General features: G+C 44.3%; 1 long non-coding RNA gene across 2 annotated transcripts; it reads left to right on the plus strand.

Annotated features, from left to right (window-relative positions):
• The first annotated feature begins 26 nt into the window (after positions 1-26).
• Positions 27-23,214, plus strand: LOC147362047 (uncharacterized). Of its 2 annotated transcripts, XR_015137738.1 has the most exons (3): positions 73-154; positions 984-1,092; positions 11,380-11,514. It is a non-coding gene; the product is annotated as an uncharacterized LOC147362047 (long non-coding RNA). The 2 variants fall into 2 exon arrangements; XR_015137739.1 differs by lacking the exons at positions 984-1,092; positions 11,380-11,514 and adding an exon at positions 22,464-23,214 and having other exon boundaries at positions 27-154.
• Positions 23,215-23,790: the final 576 nt, after the last annotated feature.

The following is a 23,790-nucleotide window of genomic DNA, read 5'->3' on the forward strand; positions in this document are numbered from 1 at the left end:
CCCGCGCTCAACGCGCCGTCGCACGAGCCCCGCCCCCTGACGCTCTCTGCGGAAGGCGTGGCCGGAGCTTCCGAGTGCGCTCGGCTCTTTCCGCCGGCCCGCCGCGCGGGAGGCCGACTCCCTGGCCTCTGCTCCAGAGCACTTTTGCTTCCTGGTAAGATGCTCCTGTCGTAATCTTGGGCTCGTCTGCTTTTGGCGCAGGTGAAAGGTGCCTCAGTAGGAACTGACTGACGGCGTTATTTCTTAGGAGCTGGTTTCGTCAAGCGGGCCAAAATAGTGTCAGTGGCCCTGGGTACAGACCACTTTGCTCTGAGCTGAGCTCGCTGGTGCTGTGCCCTGGAGACACCGCACTTTATGACGCGGTTGTGCAGCTCACTGGCTGGCAAGGAGGCTGGAATACAGGAAAGCTAGGGGTTAATGCAGCGCTTCAGAGGCCAAGGGCCAAAATTCAGATGTCTCCATCAAAACTGAGTTTAGTAAGAGGCTTAAAACTCGAGAGAGATAAGCAGAGGGAAAATTAGCAGTTTTCCTTTTGAACAAGTAATAACCTATTAAAAAGGAAATTATTTTATTTGCAGTGGCATCAAAAACTGTAAAGTAATTAGGAATAAAGTTTAAGGAGTTACAAGATCCTGGTGATGAAATAAATCCATTACTCTTGGTGAAAACAAGACTTGAGTAAATGAAAAAAACGTGCCAGATCTTTGGATGAGAAGTCAGGACCAAAAATAGGCCAATTCTTCCCAAGTCAAATTTGAAAATTAGCACAATTGACATCAAAATCCCAAATTCTCTCGAGGGTGACTTAAAAGTAACTAATTTTAAATTTTGTGTAGAGGATCACACGGTTGTGAATGGTCAAGAAAACTCTAAAAAAAGGAGTAATAATAATAAAAAAATTAAACACCAAGCTGTTAGCACAGAAACAGAAATAACCATCAGCAGACTAATAGTACAAATCCAGTTTTTTTCTTTTTTTTAAGATGCTGCTACTGCTAAGTCACTTCAGTTGTGTCCAACTCTGTGCAACCCCATAGATGGCAGCCCACCAGGCTCTGCCATCCCTGGGATTCTCCAGGCAAGAACACTCGAGTGGGTTGCCATTTCCTTCTCTAGTGCATGAAAGTGAAAAGTAAAAGTGAAGTCACTCAGTTGTGTCTGACTCTTCGAAACCCCATGGACTGAAGCCTACCAGGCTCCTCCGTCCATAGGAGTTTCCAGGCAAGAGTACTGGAGTAGGTTGCCATTGCCTTCTCCATTCAAGTAAAATAATAATTAATGATATAGAGTGTACAGAATTACCTTGTATGGGAAATATTTCTCTCAATCTGTTACATATATAATATGTGTGTACATATTATGGACTTGCCTGATGGCTCAGACGGTAAAAAATCTGCCTGCAGTGCAGGAGACCGGGGTTCAATCCCAGGGTTAGGAAGATCCCCTTGAGTAGGAAATGGCAAAAATCCCATGGACAGAGAAGCCTGGCAGGCTACAGTCCATAGGGTCACAAAGAGTTGGACGTGACTGAGTGACTAACACTTTCACACTACACTTCATGCTTAAATATAATTCCCCAAGCAAGAGTTCAATGATACATGAACCAAGAACATCCAGATGTTCAAGCTGGATTTAGAAAAGTCAGAGGAACCAGAGATCAAATTGCCAACATCCGTTGGATCATAGAAAAAGCAAGACAGTTCCAAAAAAACATTTACTTCTGCTTTATTGACTATACAAAAGCCTTTGACTGTGTGGATCACAACAAACTGAAAAATTCTTAAACAGATGGGAATACCAAACCACTTTACCTGCCTCCTAAGAAATCTGTATGCAGATCAAGAAGCAACAATTAGAACTAGACATGGAACAATGGATTGGTTTCAAATTGGGAAAGGAGTACATCAAGGCTGTATATTGTCACCCTGCTTATATAACTTATTTGCAGAGTACATCATGCTAAATGCCGTGTTACTTTGCTGACAAAGGTCCATCTAGTCAAAGCTATGGTTTTTCCAGTAGTCATGTATGGATGTGAGAGTTGGACCATAAAGAAAGTTCAGTACCAAAGAATTGATGCTTTGAACTGTGGTGTTGGTGAAGACTCTTGAGAGTCCCTTGGACTACAAGAAGATCAAACCAGTCAATCCTAAAGGAAAATCAGCTCTGAGTATTCGTTGGAAGGACTGATGCTGAAGCTCCAATACTTTGGCCACCTGATGCAAAGAACTGACTTATTGGAAAAGACCCTGATGCTGGAAATGATTGAAGGTGGGAGGAGAAGGGGACAACACAGGATGAGATGGATGGCATCACCAACTCAACAGACATGAGTTTCAGTAACCTCTGGGAGTTGGTGAAGGACAGGGAAGCCTGGCATGCTGCAGCCCATGGGGTCTCAAAGAGTCATATACAACTGAGCGACTGAACTAAATATATCTGGAATGAGGGCCATTTGATGTTAAAGTTAGTTATTTCTTGGTAGTTGATATATTGGTTTCCTAGAGCTTTCTTGCCTGGAGAATTCCAGGGATGGGGGAGCCTGGTGGGCTGCCGTCTATGGGGTTGCACAGGGTCGGACACGACTGAAGCGACTTAGTAGTAGTAGTAGTAGTAGAGCACCGCAGTCAGACTGGTGGCACAAAGCAACAGAAACTTAGTCGCTTGTGGCTCTGGGGTCTAGCTGTCCAAACTCAAGATGTTGGCAAGGTTGGTTCTTTTGGAGCCTCGGAAGAAGACTATATACCCCGCCTCTGCCTTAGTTTCTGGTAGTCGCATGCTTTCTTTCCTTGGCTTTTCAGTCTCAGTCTCTGCCCTCACATGGCATTCACTGTGCATCTGTTCTTTCTCCATGTGTGCTGAGTTGTGCTCTTTGTGACTCCATGGACTGTAGCCCACCAGCCTCCTCTGTCCATGGGATTTCCTAGGCAAGAATACTGGAGTGGGTTGCCATTTCCTTCTCCCGGGGATCTTTCTGACCCAGGAATTGAATCCGTGTCTCTTGTGTCTTCTGCATTGGCAGGCGGATTCTTTACCACTGTACCACCTGGGAAGCCCAGGTTCCCTTCTTATGTTAGTACTAATTCTTTTAATTAGGACCCACCCTAAGAAGGAAATGGCAACCCACTCCAGTATTCTTGCCTGGAGAATCCCACAGACAGAGGAGCCTGGTGGGCTACAGTCCACAGGGTCGCAAAGAGTCAGACATGACTGAAAGACTTCACTAATCCTAAAAGATCTCATGTTAATGTAATTAAATCTGCAAAGATTGCATTTCCAAATAAGTTCACAAATCTAGGTTGACATGAATTTTGGGGGGATACTGTTCAATCTAAGACAGCTGGGTTTTTAAAACAACCTAATTTTTCTGCATGTCATAAATTCTTTATGATTAGTACATGATACTTTACAAAAAGAATAAAGGAATGCGTCTTTTTTTAAAACTGTGAGAAACTCCACAATCTATCATAAGGGTGATGCTTTAATTTAGTGGGAAAAGATGGGTTATTAATAAATGCTACTGGCATAATTAAAGTAAAAACATTAAAAATACAGTTAATTTAGATTTTTGCATCATGTGCTGTGCTTAGTCACTCAGTCATGTCTTACTGTTTATGACCCCATGGATGGTAGCCTGTCAGGCTTCTCTGTCCATGGGGATTCTCCAGGCAAGAATACTGGAGTGGTTGCCATGCCCTCCTCCAGAAGATCTTCCCAAGCCAGGGATCGAACCTAAGTCTCCCACATGGCAGGTGGATTTTTTACCATCTGAACTACCAAGGAATGCCTTTGCATCATAACAGAAAGCAAATTAAGATGGATTGAAATCTAAATATATAGGAAAGCATAAAATATCACTCTTAAATAATTATATGAGACATAAAATACGTAACTATGAAGCAATGGTTTTACCACCTAGAGATTTGTTTTTAATATAAAATCCTGTGTCCTTTTCCCAGAGATTCTCATAGAGTGCTTGGACCCAAGAGTCTGCATTTTTAGTGAGCACCCTACATGCTTCTCTTAGAGGCACTCCATCAAGAACAGTTTAAGAAAAAAAAAACTGGAAAATAAAAGTGGATCAGAGCCACTCAATACTGGGAACTTGTCTCTGAGGATGCACTGAACCAATGAGGGACAAACAAAGTTTCAGCATTGCACACTCCATGAACTTACATGCAGAGAAACAAAGGTCAGCATCATATCAGACTTCTTACCGGAAACCATGCATAGTAGAAGACCTTGGGGTGACATATTCAGAGTTTTGAAAGAAAAAAAAACAAAAAACAAAAAACAATGACCTAGAATTTTGTATCCAGCACAATTATCCTTCAAAAGTAAAAGAGAAATACAGATCTCTGAGAAGCAAAAGTAGACCTGCCTTGCAAGAAACAGTTTTTAAAGTTCTTCAGAGAGAAGGAAAGGGTCAGATAAGGGTCAGAAACTCAGATCTACATAAAGAAAAGAAGAGTCAGAGAAGAAATAGTGAAGAATCTTAGATCAGCCTTGGAAAGCCTTACTGTTAATGGTGCTGTTATCTGAACCCCATACTCCTGGAAAACAGTGACAATTAAGAGATTTCTCATACTTTATGTTGGGAGAAAAAGCTCACTGCAAGGAACCTGTCTCCCCCATAAGACTAAATGAGACTTAACAGGAGTACCTTGATTACTTATGAAAAGGTCAGACACAGACCCTCCAAATTTCCGTGCTTTAGCTCTTAAATGAGCTGAACTATTTTGTCCCCACTGATCAATGGAAGCAAATGTGTGTTAGTCAAACTTTGGTTAAACTTCTGTCACGACATATTTTGAAAGGGCTACTATTCCCCCCACCCCCAGCCAAACAAGGGGATTTTTCTCCCATCTTCCCCATGAAAACCTGATGGGGATGCTGGACATGAAATCCATGAAAACGTGGGGATCCTTGCTTAGTCTGTAGCCCATCGTCAGCGTCTAGCAGTGTGCTGTGGGAGCCACGAAAGCCCTGCTCCTGGTCCCAGAGCTTCTGCTGTGCGGTCCTGTGTGCTTGGTCCTCACCTGTCTGTAGTTTTCAGGGTGTTAGTTTATCCCAAGACCTCAGTTCTCTGATCACATCAGATCAGTTGCCCAGTCGTGTCCAACTGTTTGCGACTCCATGAATCGCAGCACACCAGGCCTCCCTGTCCATCACCAACTCCCGGAGTTCACTCAGACTCACGTCCATCGAGTCAGTGATGCCATCCAGCCATCTCATCCTCTATCATCTCCTTCTCCTCTTGCTCCCAATCCCTCCCAGCATCAGAGTCTTTTCCAATGAGTCAACTCTTCACATGAGGTGGCCAAAGTACTGGAGTTTCAGCTTTAGCATCATTCCTTCCAAAGAAATCCCAGGGCTGATCTCCTTCAGAATGGACTGGTTGGATCTCCTTGCAGTCCAAGGGACTCTCAAGAGTCTTCTCCAACACCACAGTTCAAAAGCATCAATTCTTCAGCTCTCAGCCTTCTTCACAGTCCAACTCTCACATCCATACATGACCACTGGAAAAACCATAGCCTTGACTAGACAGACCTTTGTTGGCAAAGTAATGTCTCTGCTTTTGAATATGCTGTCTAGGTTGGTCATAACTTTCCTTCCAAGGAGTAAGCGTCTTTTAATTTCATGGCTGCAGTCACCATCTGCAGTGATTTTGGAGCCCAGAAAAGTAAAGTCTGACACTGTTTCCACTGTTTTCCCATCTATTTTCCATGAAGTGATGGGACTGGATGCCATGATCTTGGTTTTCTGAATGCTGAGCTTTAAGCCAACTTTTTCACTCTCCACTTTCACTTTCATCAAGAGGCTTTTGAGTTCCTCTTCACTTTCTGCCATAAGGGTGGTGTCATCTGCATATCTGAGGTTATTGATATTTCTCCCAGCAGTCTTGATTCCAGCTTGTGCTTCTTCCAGTCCAGTGTTTCTCATGATGTACTCTGCATAGAAGTTAAATAAACAGGGTGACAATATACAGCCTTGACGTACTCCTTTTCCTATTTGGAACCAGTCTGTTGTTCCATGTCCAGTTCTAACTGTTGTTTCCTGACCTGCATACAAATTTCTCAAGAGGCAGATCAGGTGGTCTGGTATCCCATCTCTTTCAGAATTTTCCACGGTTTATTGTGATCCACACAGTCAAAGGCTTTGGCACAGTCAATAAAGCAGAAATAGATGTTTTTCTGGAACTCTCTTGCTTTTTCCATGATCCAGCAGATGTTGGCAATTTGATTTCTGGTTCCTCTGCCTTTTCTAAAACCAGCTTGAACATCAGGAAGGTCACGGTTCACATATTGCTGAAGCCTGGCTTGGAGAATTTTGAGCATTACTTTACTAGAGTGTGAGATGAGTGCAATTGTGCGGTAGTTTGAGCATTCTTTGGCATTGCCTTTCTTTGACTTTCAGTTTGTACAGGGCTTCGCTGGTAGCTCAGACGGTAAAGAATCTGCTTACAATACAGGAAACCTGGGTTTGATCCCTGGGTTGGAAAGATCCCCTGGAGAAGGAAATGGCAACCCACTCCAGTCCTCTTGCCTGGAAAATCCCATGGACAGAGGAACCTGGTGGGCTACAGTCTGTGGGGTTGCACAGAGTCGGACATGACTGAGGGACTAACACTTTCAGTTCATGCAGCTCTTTTCTTGTTCTGAGAGATGGAGACATGACTTCCAAGCTTTTTGTTTTGTTTTTACACTTAATTGTTTTAACTCCCACAAAAATCATATACCAGTAACCTAGGAATTCACCTGTTCCTTTCAGATAATACAGCCTTAAAAAAATGTGAGTGAGATGTGACTCATATCTGGATTTCTTTTCCCTATGTAGCGTGAACAATCTTTTCTTAAAAAGATTCCCCAAAAGAGTCCCAGAAATTAGTGTTTCAGTACCAGCCTGTTCCTAGTTAGCCATTTTTTTTTTTTTTTTAAGAATGGCCTACTCCCTCCTTTCTTTACTTTTTGTCTTCAGTTATTAAATGTAAACTCAGCCATTTTATGTAAGTGCCTTTGTGGGGTTTATAGGCACGGGGGATTCGCGTTTATTGGCAAGTCATCCTGCCTCAGGAACTGTGCTCAGTGCTCCTCAAGCTTGAAGGTGCACTGGAAGCTGCTGGGGCTCCAGCTTAAATGCTCGTGCTGGCTCAGTTGGTCCAGGGTGGGGCCTGAGTGTCAGCATTCCTCACTGGGTGATGCCTGGTTGCTGGTCTGTGACTGCATTTGCCTTGGCTAATCCCTGCTCACATATAAGTATCGGGAGACTGGAGAGGTGAAAGGGCTTTTGCACAGCTTCACAGCTGCTCCTGAAGCACACAGGCATCAGGAGTTGCAGCCCGTGGGCTTCAGTGATTGTGGCTCCCGAGCTCTAGAGGACAGGCTCCAGAGTTGTGGTGTGTAATCGTAGTGACTCCACTGCACGTGGGATCTGCCCACATCAGGGATAGAACCTGTGTCTCCTGCATTGGCAGGCGGATTCTTTACCACTGAGCTGCCAGGGAAGTCCAGTTCTGTTGTTTTCAACCGCAAATTTTGAGGTAATTGGTTACAGCAGCCATAGGGAACTAACAGAAACACTTAATACAGTATCTTGGTTTTCCAGGTCTCTGAATGTGTCTGTACCTGCCAGGCATTTCAGGGGCTGCCGAGAACACTTGACACCAACACAAGCCCTCATCCTGCTTTGTTTACTTGGCTTAATTAGAAGAAAAAAAGATGTTTACATTATGAAAGTAAGTCAGCCTTATTGTACTTTAGAGCAGAGAAGCCTCTGGTTTGCTTTTGTTTTCAAATACTTTTAAAGTACAGCTCTGTTCTTCAACAACAACAAAAAATTTCTCTCCAGGGGAAAAAAAAATCTTGTATACGTGTGATTAATTGCCAAGATATTTGCTTGAGTACTGTGCTGCTATGCTTTTGAACTGTGGTGTTGGAGAAGACTCTTGAGAGTCCGTTGGACTGCAAGGAGATCCAACCAGTCCATTCTAAAGGAGATCAGTCCTGGGTGTTCTTCGGAAGGAATGATGCTAAAGCTGAAACTCCAGTACTTTGGCCACCTCATGCGAAAAGTTGACTCATTGGAAAAGACTGTGATGCTGGAAGGGATTGGGGGCAGGAAGAGAATGGGACGATAGAGGATAAGATGGCTGGATGGCATCACCGACTCGATGGACGTGAGTCTGGGTGAACTCCAGGAGTTGGTGATGGACAGGGAGGCCTGGCATGCTGCAGTTCATGGGGTCACAGAGTCGGACACGACTGAGCGACTGAACTGAACTGAACTGTGCTGCTAAGCAAGTGTTTATCTGAAAATCTTGTGACACTTAAAAAAGAAAAACTTCTTGGGCTAGCCTTATAATTTGTTCCTCTGTGCTGCAGAAAGTTAAAATTCAGAACCAAGTTTTATTTCATTTCTCTTCTCAATCAAGTGCAGCCTTTTGGCTTTAGTTGGACTTGAAGATAAAATAGACTAGGAATAAATTTTACCTCTTTGCTCTCCATTTAAAAATCCATAGTAGTGGAGGAAAAATAGTATTCATTTTTATGCTGCTGCAACAAGCCACCCCAAAACTTTGGCCTAAAAGAACCATTTTATCATGCACAGAGATTCTGTGTACAGTGGGAGGTGCCATCCAACCCATCTCATCCTCTTAAGACAGAGGACGAGATGGGTGGGATGGCATCACTGACTCAAGGGACATTGAGTTTGAGCACACTCCGGGAGATGGTAAAGGAAGGGGAAGCCTGGTGTGCTACAGCCCATGGGTTGGTTAAAACTCAGACATGACTGAGTGACTGAACAACAACAACAGTGGAAATGGCTTGTCTCTGCTCCAGGTTGTCTGGGGGCTCAGTTGGGAAGGTTCAGTGGCAGAAAGCAGAAGGGGGACCATGACTTGACGGCCAGGGGCATCTGGAAACTCAGCTACATCACCTACCTGTGGCCTGGGCACACCGTGGGGCCCAGTGTCAGTGACCCAAGAGAACGAGTGAGGCAGAAACTACCCAAGCTTTTTCTCAACGTGACTTCCAAAGCCATGCCATCGCTTCTACTGTATTCTGTTTGTAACCATTGAGTCACCAGGGTTGGTGCAGATTTCAGGGGAAGAGGCCTCTTTCTGAGGGCTCACAGAATGTGCAGGTGTGTTTAAAAATCATCACCATACCCTTTACAAATAAATGTTTCAAAGAACATTAATGAAAGTAGTGCTGCATTCTAGATGGAAGATACTCTCAGGCTTCTGTTTGATTTTGAGTAAGATTTTGCAGCTCTCTAGCCCTTGCTGTCCTCAACTGCAGGATGCAGAGCTGTACTAGGTAGGTCCCCAGCTCCTCTGCAGAGCTGTGGTTTTATAGGTCTTCCTGTAACTGTACCAACTGAAATGGTACAGGTTCCAGTTTGAATTTTACCGCTGATGTTTATCGGTCACATTAGTTTCTGTTGTCTTTCCAGTTTTAGAATATTTTTTAAAAGTCTTTCGCTTAGAGTATCTGCTTTCTTTGCTTTGTGTAGAGTCTTTATTTATGTGCATCCTTCTTTGGGGGTTTCCCTGGTGGCTCAGTGGTAAAGAAACCCCCATCAATGCAGGAGACACGGGATCGATCTATAGGTTGGGGAAGATCCCCTGGAGAAGGAAATGGCAACCCACTCTGGTATTCTTGCCTGAGAAATCCCATGGACAGAGCCTGGTGGGCTACTGTCCATGGGGTTGCAAAGACATGACTTAGCAACTAAGCAACAAAAGTAAGTATAATATTTACAAAAGTAGCCAATGAAACAAGAACTGTTGTTGTTTGTCACTAAGTCATGTCCGACTCTTTCCAACCCCATGGACCATAACCTGCCAGGTTCCTCTGTCCATGGGATTTCCTAGGCAAGAATGCTGGAGTAGGTAGTCAGTCCCTTCTCCAGGGGATCTTCCTGACCCAGGGATTGAACTCAGGCCTCCTGTATTGCAAGCAGATTCTTTACTGTCTGAGCCACCAGGAAAAGCCCCTTATTTCCTCTTGTTCCTGCCTTTATCCCCCTCACCTGCATGGTTAATTTCTTCTTTCTCCTGGGTTACTTCGTCAGTGTGCAAAGATACTGAATTAACTTCCATGGGGAAGAACAAAAATGCGAGTGCCTGCTTATGCACACTTCTCAAACAGCCTCCATGTCTTGTAGAAATAGCTTTACCCTTACTCCTTCTGCCCTGAACTCTCTTCAGCTGAAAGCCTCTACTGCAAGAGCACTTGTCCATGTCACTAATGACCCCGAGCTCACGGAACCCAACCGTCCATTTGCAGTCTTGACCTTAGTCACCACTCACATCCTGCCGTTCTCCTGAAAACACCGAACTGGCTCAGGGCACCGCACCCTCTCCCCCACTGACCATTCCTTTGCATTCTCCCCCAGGCCCTCTGATTATCTTGTCTCCCTTGGAGATCCCACAGGCCCTGTACACCAGCTTTATGCTCCTGACCCTCCCAAACTTGTATTTCCAGCCTGACCTTTTCCCCCGAGGTTCAGACTTGTATATCCAGCCACCTGCTTAATAGCTCCACTTGGAGAGGTCCTAAGAATTTCAGCCGGAACCTGTTCAGAACCAAACTCCTGATTCCTGATGTTCCTTACGGAACCTTCATGCGTCTCCAGTTCATCCCACCTCAGCTGTTCCAGCCATACCTCTTCCTCTCCTGTGTGTCCAGTCAGTCACCAAGTCCTGTGAGCTCCAGCTCAGCTTCACAGATTGAATCTGGTCCTGTGCTGGCTCACGTGGTCAGTTTTCCACACAGCTGCGAAGGCGCGCGTTTAAGTGATGTGAATCAGAGCACACTTCCTACACACAGAACCTTCATCAACAGCCGCTTCCTTGATAGCTCAGTTGGTAAAGAATCCACCTGCAATGCAGGAGACCAAGGTTCGATTCCTGGGTCAGGAAGATCCCCTGAAGAAGGGATAGGCTACCCACCCCAGTATTTTTGGGCTTCCCTTGTGGCTCAGCTGGTAAAGAATCTGCCCACAATGTGGGAGACCTGGGTTCCATCCTTGGGTTGGGAAGATCCCGTGGAGAAGGGAAGGGCTACCCACTCCAGTATTCTAGCCTGGAGAAGTCCATGGACTGTACAGTCCATGGGGTCACAGAGTCAGACATGACTGAGTGACTTTCACTTGCACTTTGATCCACAGCTGCAAAGAGCCCCCTGCCACTCTAAATCTCTGAACTTGTGCTTGTTGATCTCTGTCCAGCTGCCTTGGCCTCACCTCCCCCACCCCGGTCCTGCCCTGGGGCCTTTGCACTGGCTGCTTCTCTACCCCCGGACTTTCACAGGTTTATTTCCTCACTACATCTGGGGCTCTGTGCATCATTCACGTTCCCTTTGCTCCTTTCAGGCGTGCTGAGACCTCAGGCCTCCCGGACACTTCTGATCCTGTCCGTAAAGTTTCTCTCCTGCCCCTTCTTCCACGCTGTCGCTCCACCCTCTGCCTTGTGTCCTCCTGCTGATCACAGTGCCTTCACTGTTGTGCCTGTGACTTCACCAGAAGCTTCCAAAGGCAAGGCTCCCGTGCATCTCATTTATGCCGTGTTCTTTGTGCCTCAACGGTGCCCAGAACGTACTATTTGCTCAGTCAAGATTGGTTGAATGAATAAAGGAATGAATGAATAGAAATGCAGAAACAAGCTGTGTTTATTTATAATTTTATTGATATAATGAAGGTGGTATTATACAACAGCAAATAAATGATATTTATTGGTACTGGGATGATTAGCTAGCTAACCACTTGGGGAAAAATAAATTTCATGTCCTACCTGTTTTGTGTATGAATAAATCAATAAATATAAGGTGAATTAAAGTCTTTAATGTTTTTATGTCTTATGCACCTAGACACACATTTTCTTTTTTATTCATATTTTAAATATTTTAAAGGTAAAAAATGAAACTGTAATAGTGCTTTAAGGATTTTTATTTTCTTACATGTATATTTTGGGTGATTGTCAAAATGTGACTCTGAGGAAAAAATGGTAAGAGAAAATATTTCTAATTTTAATAAATAAGAATTTAAAGAGTCTTTATGATGAAAGTTTTAAAAGAATGTTTAAAATTAAATGATCTGGTAAAAAAGATTTCAACACATGTTGTAAAGACCAAATAGCCTTAAAATATAAAAAGAGCTTATAATTCAATAACAAAAGTGAATATCCCAGTAAGGAAAGGGCATAAATTTCACTAAAGAATGAAAGACAGATATTAACATTGTCACTAATAAGTAAAGACTCATACATTTAAACATTAAATGATTCTATTTTTTTACCATATACTGAAGATTTTTTAAAATGCTGACATCAACAATTATTTTACTGGTAGGGGAAAATGTATTCCTGCTCACTGCAAGTTTAAAACAGTGCAACTTTTCTGGACAATAATTTGCACTACTAAATTTTTTTTAAAAATGCAAGCCAATCAAGCTCAAATGTATACTTCTTGGAATTGTTTGTAATAGTTAAAAATAAAAACAGGAATACAGCATAAATGTTCAAAAAGAAGGGGGTTACGAGATAACAATATATATCCATATAATATATATCCAATGAAATAGAATGAAATCACCATGAATACTGATATAGATGTATAATATTCATATGGAAATACCTCATATATAGTAAATAAATGGTTGAAAAACAGTGATAATATTGTTCAATTTTTGTTAATTTTTGTGTTTACATGCTTATTATATGATAATCATAGCAAAATAAGTATGCTATTACAATAAAAATAGTATTATCAGTAGGAAAAATAGGAATTACTAAAGATTAATTTACAGTTTTTAAATTAAAAAAATGAAATGTAAATAGGACATTTAAAAGGGAAGTAAAATATGAAAATTTATCATAAGTGCACAAGAGGAAAATACCAGTTGGTAATTGGCACACTTGCTTTATCTTTTTTCTACACACATAATATAAAAATATGCTCTTGTTGAAAATATTCAAATGGTAAAGTACTCGCCTGCCACCACAAGAGATATAAGAGATGTGGGTTCGACCCCTGGGTTGAGAAGATCCCCTGGAGGAGGGCATGGCAACCCACTCCAGTGTTCTTGCCTGGAGAATCCCATGGACAGAGGAGCCTGGGAGGCCCCAGTCCACAGGGCTGCTAAGAGTCGGACACGACTGAAGCGGCTTAGCACGCGGCACACGTGGATAAGACGGTCTCCCTCAGTACTTTTCCCACAGAGATAATGTCTATTATATTTGTTGCATACACCTCTAGATGTTTTCCTGTATTTATCAAATATATTATTTGTTTACTTTTTTAAATGACTTAACCACATGTCTTTGGAGTTTTGGTCTGTCAATAAAGTAGAGATTTAACTTGTTTTTTAAACACTACATAATATTCCAGAGCACATGAACAGGATTGTTACTGAACTATTTTCCTTTAATAATTCTGTTTATTTACCCGGGCTTCCCTCATAGCTCAGTTGGTAAAGAATCTGCCTGCAATGCAGGAGATCCCAGTTCAATTCCTGGGTTGGGAGGATCCCCTGGAGAAGGGACAGGCTACCCACTGCAGTATTCTTGAGCTTCCCTTGTGGCTCAGCTGGTAAAAATCCCAACAAAAAGTGTATGTGCCAATGCTGCATCATATCCTGTAGACCAACGACAGAAGGATAAAACAGTAGCCATTCTACTTGGTCACTTCCACTTTGGGGCTAAACTTGGAGGATCCAAGTTCTTCAAGTTCATTGTCTTTTCTAACCAAAAAAAAATTAAGGATTATTTTTCTCCAACCTCTTGGGAATTATCTCTGCAAGACTCCTTCTCATACTAACCCTGCCATGTTTAAACAGTCTTCACCTCTCTGATCAGCAGCACCACCAAAACAAATGCTATTGGGTCACCAACACTTTCTTTCTGGTTTTGCTGAATGGGGTGTCTGTTTCCGGAGGGAGACAGGGAGAAAGGCAGGAAGGATCTGAATAAGACTGGCAGCTTCAGTGGCCTTTGAAAGCCTGGCAATTGGCAGGCAACACCGCTTTAAAGATTCACCTGCATGATATCTAAAGGTCGGAACAAAGAGAGGCCATTCAGAACTTTATGATTCTCTTACTGGCTTGGGTGAGTATGGACTCCAGCTCATTTTTAAATAACTGACATTTCTTGCTATGGCTTAAGTTGGTTTCCTCAAGGTTGGTTCCACTCAATAGTGATAGGATGAAAATGCAAAGTCACGCATGGGCAGAGTCAATTTATGTCTGTGGGGAAAGTCATGATTATTTTTGCTTAAACAAGCTGTATATCACGCTGGGCACCACCACGGAGGCCACAGTCATTTTATTTTAAACGTGGGCCTCCGTGGTTGGTCACCGACAGCTCTGCAGGCATGGGGGAGGGTGTGTGGGTGGATTGCCCATGTGTGCCTTCAAGAGCATTTATTTAGAAAACTTAGAGGTCGGAATAAAAGCAAAACTTTATCCCAATTGACAGGGAATAAGGTTTCTTCATTACTACTACCCAGTCTGCTTTCTCATTTCCAGTTAGCACTTACCATAGGGACTTTTCCTTTAAGCACAGTTGTTTAGTTTCTAAGTCATGTTTGACTCTTTGCGACCCAGTGAACATGTAAATAACACTCTCCACACCCTTCCCAAGGGGCTGCCCTGGTGGCTTAATGGTAAAGAACTCTCTGCCAATACAGGAGACCTGGGTTTAATCCCTGGGCTGCAAAGATCCCCTGGAATAGGAAATGGCAACCCTCTCCAGTATTCTTGCCTGAGAAATCACATGGACAGAGGAGCCTGGAGGGCTGCAGTCCATGGGGTCACAAAGAGCTGGACACAACTGAAGTGACTTAGCACAGCAGACCCTTCCCAAACCCCAACAGAATGATAGAAAACTCATTTAAGGGACTTCTTTGGTGGCCCAGCAGTTGACTTCACCTTTCAGTGGAAGGGGTGCCGGCTTAATCCCTGGTGGGGGAGCTGAGATGTCACACGCCTTGTGGCCAAAAAGCCAAAACACACAACAAAAGCCATATGTAACAAATTCAGTGAAGACTTTAAAAATCAGATCAGATCAGATCAGATCAGTCGCTCAGTCGTGTCCGACTCTTTGCGACCCCATGAATCGCAGCACACCAGGCCTCCCTGTCCATCACCAACTCCCGGAGTTCAATCAGACTCACATCCATCGAGTCAGTAATGCCATCCAGCCATCTCATCCTCTGTCGTCCCCTTCTCCTCCTGCCCCCAATCCCTCCCAGCATCAGAGTCTTTTCCAATGAGTCAACTCTTCACATGACGTGGCCAAAGTACTGGAGTTTTAGCTTTAGCATCATTCCTTCCAAAGAAATCCCAAAGATCTCCTTTAGAATGGACTGGTTGGATCTCCTTGCAGTCCAAGGGACTCTCAAGAGTCTTCTCCAACACCACAGTTCAAAAGCATCAATTCTTCAGCTCTCAGCCTTCTTCACAGTCCAACTCTCACATCCATACATGACCACAGGAAAAACCATAGCCTTGACTAGACGAACCTTTGTTGGCAAAGTAATGTCTCTGCTTTTGAATATGCTATCTAGGTTGGTCATAACTTTCCTTCCAAGGAGTCTTTTAATTTCATGGGTGCAGTCACCATCTGCGGTGATTTTGGAGCCCAGAAAAATAAAGTCTGACACTGTTTCCACTGTTTTCCCATCTATTTCCCATGAAGTGATGGGACTGGATGCCATGATCTTGGTTTTCTGAATGTTGAGCTTTAAGCCAACTTTTTCACTCTCCACTTTCACTTTCACCAGGAGGCTTTTCAGTTCCTCTTCACTTTCTGCCATAAGGGTGGTGTCATCTGCATATCTGAGGTTATTGATATTTCTCCCAGCAATCTTGATTCCAGCTTGTGCTTCTTCCAGTCCAGCGTTTCTCATGATGTACTCTGCATAGAAGTTAAATAAACAGGGTGACAATATACAGCCTTGACATACTCCTTTTCCTATTTGGAACCAGTCTGTTGTTCCATGTCCAATTCTAACTGTTGCTTCCTGACCTGCATACAAATTTCTCAAGAGGCAGGTCAGGTGGTCTGGTATTCCCTTCTTTTGAAGAGTTTTCCACAGTTGATTGTGATCCACACAGTCAAAGGCTTTGGCATAGTCAATAAGGCAGAAATTGATGTTTTTCTGGAACTCTCTTGCTTTTTCCATGATCCAGCGGATGTTGGCAATTTGATCTCTGGTTCCTCTGCCTTTTCTAAAACCAGCTTGAACATCAGGAAGTTCACGGTTCACATATTGCTGAAGCCTGGCTTGGAGAATTTTGAGCATTACTTTACTAGCGTGTGAGATGAGTGCAATTGTGCGGTAGTTTGAGCATTCTTTGGCATTGCCTTTCTTTGGGATTGGAATGAAAACTGACCTTTTGCAGTCCTGTGGCCACTGCTGAGTTTTCCAAATTTGCTGGCATATTGAGTGCAGCACTTTCACAGCATCTTCTTTCAGGATTTGGAATAGCTCAACTGGAATTCCATCACCTCCACTAGCTTTGTTCGTAGTGATGCTTTCTAAGGCCCACTTGACTTCACATTCCAGGATGTCTGGCTCTAGGTCAGTGATCACACCATCGTGATTATCTGGGTTATGAAGATCTTTTTTGTACAGTTCTTCTGTGTATTCTTGCCATCTCTTCTTAATATCTTCTGCTTCTGTTAGGTCCATACCATTTCTGTCCTTTATCGAGCTCATCTTTGCATGAAATGTTCCTTTGGTATCTCTGATTTTCTTGAAGAGATCCCTGGTCTTTCCCATTCTGTTGTTTTCCTCTATTTCTTTGCATTGATCACTGAAGAAGGCTTTCTTATCTCTTCTTGCTATTCTTTGGAACTCTGTATTCAGATGTTTATATCTTTCCTTTTCTCCTTTGCTTTTCGCTTCTCTTCTTTTCACAGCTATTTGTAAGGCCTCCCCAGACAGCCATTTTGCTTTTTTGCATTTCTTTTCCATGGGAATGGTCTTGATCCCTGTCTCCTGTACAATATCACGAACCTCATTCCATAGTTCATCAGGCACTCTATCTATCAGATCTAAGCCCTTAAATCTATTTCTCACTTCCACTGTATAATCATAAGGGATTTGATTTAGGTCATACCTGAATGGTCTAGTGGTTTTCCCTACTTTCTTCAATTTAAGTCTGAATTTGGCAATAAGGAGTTCATGGTCTGAGCCACAGTCAGCTCCCGGTCTTGTTTTTGCTGACTGTATAGAGCTTCTCCATCTTTGGCTGCAAAGAATATAATCAATCTGATTTCGGTGTTGACCATCTGGTGATGTCCGTGTATATAGTCTTCTCTTGTGTTGTTGGAAGAGGGTATTTGTTATGACCAGTGCATTAAAAAAAAAAAAAAACTTTATATTTTTTTAAAAGGAATGGAACAGAAATAAAGGACATGCTGTTATATGGAAAGAAGTCATGATTTCAGGCAGTCTGAAGTCATCAGCCAAAAATGACTTGAATCAGCAAAGTTGCTTGAAAGAAAAGCGAAAGTGAAAGTCAGTCATGTCCTACTCTTTGCAGTCCATGGAATTCTCCAGGCCAGAACATGGGAGTGGGTAGCCTATGCCTTCTCCAGGGGATCTTCCCACCCCAGGGATTGAACCCAGGTCTCCTGCATTGCAGGCGGATTCTTTACCAGCCGAGCCACCAGGGAAGTCTGTCCTCGTACCATGTACTTTCTCGCTCGCCTCAAACCTCCAACACATTTTCTGTCCTCAGTCTCCTGTCCTCCTTTAGTTCAGGGGAAGCTAAAAGAAATCAGAAGAGAACCTCCAGAGGCTCCCTGCCCTCCTTTCACATGAATATACTCCCTTAAATATACTCTGTCTTTTCCTCTGTTTGCCGAGGCGAACTGGGGCTTCCCTGGTGGCTCAGTGGTAAAGGATCCACCTGCCAGTGCTCTCCAAACTATCCTTCCTCTTGGCATCATCATGTTTCTACTCTACTAGATCATCCCCGTTAGCAAAAAAAAAAAATTCCATTTAAAAAAGATCTTGGAACTTCCCTGGGCATCCAGTGACTAGGGCCAGAGCCCCATTCCTAGTCAGGGAACTAGATCCCACACGCCACAACTGGAGGAAAAAAAAAAAAACAGAAAAAGATACCCAGTGCTGCAACAAAGACCTGGGGCAGCCAATTTTTTTTTTTTTTTTTTTAAGAAAAGACCCCTTGATTCCGTGTACTTATTTGGCTGCAAGTCTGCATTGCTGCCCCATTTGCAGTAGTACTTCCCAAAAGTAGCTGTCCCCACCCCTGGGTGCAGTTCCTCCCTTCTCATTCTCTCTCGGATACACTCAGTAGGTCTGTGCCCCTGCCTCACTACCCAGCCTGCCATCATTGTTGTTCACTCCCTCAGTCACGTCTGACTCTGCACCCCATGGACTGCAGCACGCCAGGCTTCCCTGTCCTTCACCGTTTCCCAGAGTTTACTCAAACTCACGTCCATTGAGTTGGTGGTGCCATCCAACCATCTCATCCTCTGTCATCTCCTTCTCCTCTTGCCCTCAATCTTTCCCAGCATCAGGGTCTTCTCCAATGAGTCAGTTCTTCACACCAGGTGGCCAAAGTACTGGAGTTTCAGCTTCAGCATCAGTCCTTCCAATAAACATTCAGGGCTGATTTCCTTTAGGACAGACTGGTTGATGCTATCATTAAGGTCTGAGTGCTATTCATGTTGCTAAACCCACGTAGACTGTGGCCCCTGACCTAGTGACATGGGCATAGACAGCCTCAGGGTAGGACAGACCGTGTGTATCTCTACCCCGAGCCTCCCTGGGGGCTCATCTCAAGGGAGTCACACATTCTTGCTTAGCTTTTCCTCCTGCTCTGTCCCACTTCCGGTACCAACCCCGACCCTTCTCCCAAGGTCACTCTCTGAATACACCTCCTGAGCAGATAACCTCTCTCAGGCTCGGTTCCTAGCAACCCAAGCCAAGAGAGCTCCTCTGAGCTCATCGCTGGATGTTGAGAGGAAAACTGTCCACATCTGTGTCAAATAGGAGACTTCCCTGTTATTGTTAACCTTTGCCGAGATTCCAGTCTGTCATGTGTCTGATACTTTCGGAGCTAAATGTTCTACTTAATTCCTCTGTCTCCCTGACCTAGTTTCACTCAGATAATAGCTTGCTATGAAAATTGTAACTAGCCTCTAGCACAGTGTCCAATAATTAACACAGATCTGGCAACAGAAGACATCCAATACATTTTTTTGAATGAAGCAGTAATTTGGCCCTCTGATGGGACGTTGTCCATTTGCCTCATATTGTCATCATTCTAGTAGGTATCTTCTGCCCTGTAAGAGCTAGATCCTTGAGTAAATGCTGACTTCTGCTTCCATAGATGGAGAAGGCAATGGCTCCCCACTCCAGTACTCTTGCCTGGAAAATCCCATGGACGGAGGAGCCTGCTAGGCTCCAGTCCATGGGGTCGCTAAGAGTTGGGCCCGACTGAGCGACTTCACTTTCACTTTTCACTTTCATGCACTGGAGAAGGAAATGGCAACCCACTCCAGTATTCTTGTCTGGAGAATCCCAGGGACAGAGGAGCCTAGTGGGCTGCTGTCTATAGGGTCGCACAGAGTCGGACACCGACTGAAGCAACTTAGCAGCAGCAGCAGCTTCCATAGAAAGTGTGAAAGTGAAAGTTGTGTCTGACTCTGCACAACCCCCATGGACTGTAGCCCACCAGGCTCTGTCCATGGAATTCTCCAAGCAGGAATACTGGAGTGGGCTGCCATTCCCTTCTCCAGGGGATCTTCCCTACCCAGGGATCGAGCCCAGGTTTCCTGCATTGGAAGCAGATTCTTTACCGTCTAAGCTACCAGGGAGGCCCACAGAAGCAGGACATAAACTGAAAAGACAAAGTTCTCTTCTTCTAAACGATAAGCTCCTTGAGAATGCACAAAGAATGTAGCACAGATGTCTTCACAAAAGCAGTCTCTGAGCAAACGACACTTCAGAATGTCCAAGAACCTTATGGTTGAAGCTGTTTATTTATTTTATATTTATTTATCTGACTGTCTGGGATCTTAGTTGGGTGCACAGGATTTCTCTAATTGTTGCCCTGGGGAATGTGGACTCTTAGTTCCCTGACCAGGGACCAAGCTCTCGCCCCCTGCTTTGGAAGCGCAGAGTCTTAACCACTGGACCACCAGGCAATCCCCCAGTAGATATCTCGATTGCAGGTTTATCAGAGACCTTGAGACAGAAGAACCAGCTGAGCTCTACCTGGACTCCTGACCCAGAAAAAAGTGAGATAATAAATGTTGTTCTAAGCTACCACATTTCAGGGTAATGAGTTACTCATCAGTAGAAACTAACACTCCATGATGAAGTTGTCAGATGCTTGCATCTGCTTCTAGGGAATCATTAGGATGTAAGGGAAATATGATCAGAAGTCATTCTGAGCAGAAAGTTATGGGAAAGAGCAGAGATGTGAGTGGACATTGATTAAAAACCAATGTCAGTTTATAAACTCTGTGTGTGTGTGTCTGCGTGCTAAGTCGTGTCTGATTCTTTGTGACCGTATGGACCGCAGCCCGCCAGGCTCCTCTCTCTGTCCATGGGATTCTCCAGGCAAGAATACTGGAGTGGGTTGCCATTTCCTTCTCCAGGGGTCTTCCCCACCCAGGGATTGAACTTGCATCTCCTGCATTGCAGGTAGATTCTTTACCACTGAGCCACCGGGGAAGCCCTAGCTTACAAACGAGTTTTAGGAAAACCAGAAGTACTCCAGTGTTGACAAAAATTATCCCTTTTTAGTAGCCAAGTGATCATACCATGTATTCTAAGTTTAAAAACTTAATAAACAAGGAGATTCTTGAGGTTTTACTTGCCTGGACAAGCACAGTGGTTTGTTCATAGAACCTAATAATTTTCCTGGACAAATGCTGTAATCTTTTTTAAACTGCATATTATCAGTATTCTTTGAATTGTTTTTCTTCCCCTTAAATATGTGCTAACCTTTGACTGTAGCTGCACTTCTTCCTTCTCTGCTGGCAATCAGGATGTCCTGGCTTTCATATTTGACCGTATGTGGCCCCTTCTTCCCTGAGGACCAGAGGGAGAATCTCAGAGGGGCTTCATAGTCTGCAGTCTTTTTCTTACAGGGCTCCAAAATAAGAGGATGAGGGAAATATCCTGTATTGAACTGAGTTGATAACATGTCAAGGCAAGTTACAGACTGAGACTGTTAAAGTGAAAAAAATGAGCAAGTATGATAATCTTATCAGTGAGCTCAGCTTTGTGTATTATTTGTAAGTGCAGGGACAGAATACTTTTCTTTGTTGTGATGTGGGTCAGAGTGGTGATCGTCTTATGGAAAACAAATCTCTTTGCAAGCCAGCTTGCTGTACTTAGTCAGGCATGCTTTTCTTTTCATTTTTAAAATTTTTATTTCAATGTTTTAAATTTTATTTTAATTTTAAATTTTTTTTAATTTTTTTAAATTGATTTTTTTTTTTTTTTGCTTTTGACTGCACTGGGTCTTCTTCATTGCCGTGTGAAGGCTTTCCTAGTTTCGAGGAATGGGGGCTTCTCTCCATCGTGGTGCTTGGGCTTCTCACGGTGGAGACTTCTCTTGTGGAGTACAGTCTAGGTGAGCCGGCTTCAGCACTGTGGCATAGGAGTTGTGGTGTTCGGTCTCTAGAGCTCAGGCTCAGTAATTGGGGCACAAGGACTTAGTAGCTCTGGGGCATGTGGAATCTTCCCTGACCAGGGACTGAACCCATGCCCCCTGCATCAGCAGGCAGATTCTTAATCTACTACTCCAGCAGGGAAGCCCCAGGCATGGTTTTTAATGAGATTCATGGAAATTATGCAAGATTCAGAGCTAGCTTCCTATGCAAACTACCCTGTGCAGGGCAGGAGATCCAACAACCCAGGCTTCTGGCCTCCTCCGTCCCAGCAGCTCCCCTTTCATAACTGTGACAATCAGAAATACTCCCACAGATCTTTAAAACTCCCTTCTGAGTGGTGGCATCCCTATTGAAAAATCACTGCTCCACTGTCCTGTCAGCTCAGCTGTCAATACAAACTCCGCTGTGTGTAGTGTGATTAGCCCTTGAGCAGGACTCCACCCTCAGCTGGGGAAGGGAGCATAGGCCTTAGCCCATGTTTATCTGATGACAATTGTTGGTTCAGGATACACAGCCCAATCAGAGCTGATGACACAGACGGAGCTTTTGCTTAATATCTGCAGAAAGAGGCTGCAGTCTTCCCAGTCTACTTGAATGACAGGGGTTGTGGGTGTGGAACGGCTGTAGTCACTTTGCATCTTGTAGACTCAACCCAGTGGAATGCATATTTGGCTCTGGTTCCCTGTAGACGCTTGTTCTTGGAAGGAAAGCTATGACAAACCTAGACAGCGTATTAAAAAACAGAGACATCATTTTGCTGACAAAGGTCCACATAGTCAAAGATATGTTTTTTTTTCAGTAGTCATGTACGGATGTGAGAGTTGGAGAACCATAAAGAACGCTGAGTGCCAAAGAATTGATGCATTTGAGTTGTGGTGCTGCAGAAGATTCTTCAGAGTCTCTTGGACTCCAAGGAGATCAAACCAGTCAATCCTAAAGGAAATCAACTCTGAATATTCATTAGAAGGATCAATGCTGAAGCTGAAGCTCCAATACTGTGGCCACCTGATGCAAAGAGCATGCTGGGAAAGATTGACAGCAAAATGAGAAGGGGGCGGCAGAGGATGCAATGGTTAGATAGCATCACCCACTCAATGGAAATGCATTAAAGCAAATTCCAGGAGATGGTGGAGGACAGAGGAGCCTGGTGTGCTGCAGTCCGTGGGATCGCAAAGTGTCAAACACAACTTAGTGACTGAACAACCACAGAGTGCTGCTCGATTTGAGGAGAAGGGAACTATACTTCTGCTTTATGTGTTTGTGTTTATGTACACAACAGTGTGGCCAAGGAAGAACTCGTATGTGTGATCTGTGGTCCTAGTACTTTGACAGAATATTTTCCCTGAGCCAGTTATGTTGTGTTCAAAGCTATAACCTGAGCTCTTAGGGGAGGGGAGAAAAAGCAGGGTCAACACAAAAGTGGAGATGCAGGCACCGACGGGAAAGAAAGGAATGGATGCCTGAGTGAGTGGGTGAGTCAGTGCTGGATAGCGGTCAATGCTATGCCAAGAACTGGAATAAAGCGAGAGGGTGACGGCCGGGCTGGCAAAGGTCTGCTGTCTCATGGGTTCCGTGTTGACTTGAACGTGGAACAAAGGCTCCGTGGAGACAAGGTCTGTGCCCCCTCCCACCCCACCAACAAGGAGAACTGACCGTGTTCTTCCTGCCGTGGACTCGATCGTCCGGGTGGGCTTTGCCTAGACAGCCAGCAGTGGCCTGGGGTCCTCCTTCCCCATCTCCCCTTGTCCCCCCCGCCGCCCCAGGCTGGACCCCTCTGTGCTAGAACAATGACCCCTATGAGCCCCAGTGACAGAAGCCCCACTGGCTTCAGCGGGTTTGTTCTTATCAGTGACGGAACCCAGACAATGAACAACCTCCTTCAATGACAACTCTTGCCGCGAGGCTTGGGAAACGCTGACTAGGACGGGACTGTGGCTTTTTTTAACCGCAGGTGCGGTGCTCATTCCTGCTGAGCCGCCCGGGGCCTGTGTGCAGCGACCCACAGGCTGTCCCCTCCCAGCACCGCCCCCCAGTTCCCCTCACCGAGGTTATGGAGGGAGCCTGTATTAAATAGGAAACCTAAACAACAGCAAAAGGAAACCAAGCGTGATGGGAGCCGGTCCCTC

Source organism: Bos grunniens, chromosome 12 (genome assembly GCF_055505025.1).
Source record: "Bos grunniens cultivar Pamir isolate PY7600 chromosome 12, Bosgru_T2T1.0, whole genome shotgun sequence".
Taxonomy (NCBI): domain Eukaryota; kingdom Metazoa; phylum Chordata; class Mammalia; order Artiodactyla; family Bovidae; genus Bos; species Bos grunniens.